Raw genomic sequence first — 3,009 nt, forward strand, 5'->3', positions numbered from 1 at the left:
GACCATTTTCTGCATGTCCTCCTTCACTCTTTGCTCCCTATTGCAACAAAAATATAATTACAAAAAAATTGTTGATTGTTTTTATATAGTCATGGTGCCCGCACTGAACTCCAAGTGACCACAAAGTGAACTGAACTAGCCCAAATTAAGTATTCTGGGACCTGGAACTTGGAGTTTCCCATCCATGGGTACATCGACTCGGGGTTGAGGATTAAACTTACAACCTCTGTCCTGAAACGGGCCCCGGACTCCTCAGACCATGTGGCAAGAGTCCTTTAAACGTTGATCAAATTTTCATTGTTTATTTCAATATTCATGTGTGCTATAAATCCAGACATCGGTAAAAAGACTCTCTGGATCTTAACAGTGTGGATATCACAAGTTCAGGTACTAGCTCAGGGCATGTAAATGGACGAACACAAGACCTTGTGTTGTCTCATGGTTGAAATGTGTGCCACACAGAATCTGAGACACACATTTCAGACCACTTGGCAGTAGTATAAGTGACTGTGTCAGAATGTTTGTTTCTTTGTTGCTTGGTTTTTGGAGATTGCCGTCTGATTACTATACTGCCCTCTGGTGGTTGACTTGAAAAGTACGAGTTTCACTATACTGCCCTCTGGTGATTGACTTGAGAAGTACGAGTTTCACTATATTGCCCTCTGGTGATTGACTTGAGAAGTACGAGTTTCACTATACTGCCCTCTGGTGGTTGACTTGAGAAGTACGAGTTTCACTATACTGCCCTCTGGTGGTTGATGTCAGTGGCTTATAGCACCAACCCCTCCTCTGAGGCAAGTGTTCAACTACTAAATAAATTACCATAACTCTGCAGATGACACTCAAATGTATATATCTTTATCTTCAGACAGTTTTAACCCTGTTCATTCCCTTATTCAGTGCCTTGATGGCATCAACCTGTGGATGACAAAGAACTGTTTACAACTTGACAAAGACAAAACAGAGATTCTTATTTTTGGTCCAAAGACTCCTCACATACAGTTTCAGCATATCTCAGTTCTCTTTCCTTAGCCAGCTCAAATGAAGCAAACAATCTGGGTATTATCATGGACAGCGATCTAAACTTCAAAAGTCATATTATAACAATCACACGTTCATCTTTTTATCATTTAAATAATATTTAAAATATCAGGGGCTTTCTTTACAATCAGACACTGAAAAACAAATGCATGCATTCATATCAAGTAGGCTAGACTAATGTAACAGTCTATTCAATGACTACAGGTGATTCAAAATGCAGCTGCACGAATCCTAAGGAGAACAAAAACATTTGAGCACATCACACCTGTCCTCAGATCCTTCACTGGCAGTCCAAACTAGGATTGATTTAAAATTCTCTTACTTCTATACAAAGCTCTATATGGCTTAGCTCCTGTATATATATCCTTTTTATATGTGATTAACATATATGGTAATTATTTACACCCTAGCAAGAACCCTTAGGTCCACAGGCAGTGATCCTCTGACCATCCCACAGACAAACTCCAAAGCAGGTGAGGCTGCGTTCAGTATTTATGCCCCGAGGAGATGATGCAACACCCTGCCTGAGCACCTGAGAGGAGCTGCAACACTGAGCATTCTTAACAGCAGGCTGAAAACCTTTCTTTTTTCATCAGTCTACGCTAAAACTTTTGCGGTGTACATGTGTGTGTGTGAGCGCATCGATCTCCATGTGTGGATATTGTGGTGTGGAGATTACGCAGGCTTGCTGGTCGTACCTAAAGTCTCTAAAAGTAGCATGGGAGGTAGAACCTTCAGTTATCAGGCCCCTAAACTTTGGAATCATCTACCAGTCAAGGTCTGGGAGGCAGACACCCTCTCTACTTTTAAGAGTAGGCTTAAAACTTTCCTTTTTGATAAAGCTTATAGTTAGAGCTGGATCAGGCTTGGACCAGCTCTTAGTTATGCTGCCATAAGCTTAGACTGCCGGGGGAACTGACACACTGGGATCCTATCTAACCCTCTTCCCCCAACCCCCTCATCACTTACTTTAACTCTCCCTGTCCCATTAAAGTTACTAACCATATACCTTTCTGGAGTCCCTGAGCTCCCTTGTCTCGTAGGTTCCTCTGAGCTGCCGTAGACGTTCCAGTCTCCAGCTGATACAGATGTGCTGGACTCCAGCGGCAACAGCTACTACTACTCATCTCATCACTATCAGCTCTCCCTCTCTCTCTTATCCTCCTCTATCCCTCTTTCCAGACCCAACTCGGTTGGCTGTCTAACATGAGTCTGGTTCTGCTCGAGGTTTCTGCCTGTTAAAGGAAGTTTTTCCTCTCCGCTGTAACTAGCTAAATACTGTGAGGTGCAATGCTCATGGTGGATTAAGGTGGGCCTTACTCATTCTCCTCTCTCCTCTGCTGAACCAGAAGCTGACCCTCCATAAAGTGGCCTCCCAAAGCTCTTAATGTTGCTTTGAGGACAGAGGTCGGAGGAGACTGATGGGAGGAGTGACGAGGGAAGATACATGAAAGCTGAGTCCTGTCTGTAAGATGGGACTGGATCTTATCCTGTCTTGGTGTTGGGTCTCTGTTCATAATTTGACATAGAGTGGTCTAGACCTGCTCTGTTTGTAAAAGCGTCTTGAGATAACATTTGTTGTGATTTGGCGCTATACAAATAAAGATTCATTGATTGACTGATGTTTAGACGTGTGAATTAAATATGCCCATCACCAGAGAAGAGGCCCTTTTGGTGCTCAACAGCCAGATGGCCTAAGCTCAGAGTTTTAAAAGGAGTTCCATCCAAAGTTGGAGGACTTTTTCTTGGAGGTGTTGGAACATTCTTTTAGAATTGGACGTCACAGATCAAGTGAGAGGGAGGCAAAAAGATTACAACATACAACATTTATACAAACAAAATAAATCAACAGTTTTGGCACGTGGTTTTCCGCATTTTGTCTAGAAGAACTTTCAGTTCATGTCAGTAAATATGTCTCTTGGGTATAAAACCTGTCCTGTTCTGTCCCACTGCGTTCTGACCTAGGCC

Source organism: Notolabrus celidotus, chromosome 16, assembly GCF_009762535.1.
Source record: "Notolabrus celidotus isolate fNotCel1 chromosome 16, fNotCel1.pri, whole genome shotgun sequence".
NCBI lineage: Eukaryota > Metazoa > Chordata > Actinopteri > Labriformes > Labridae > Notolabrus > Notolabrus celidotus.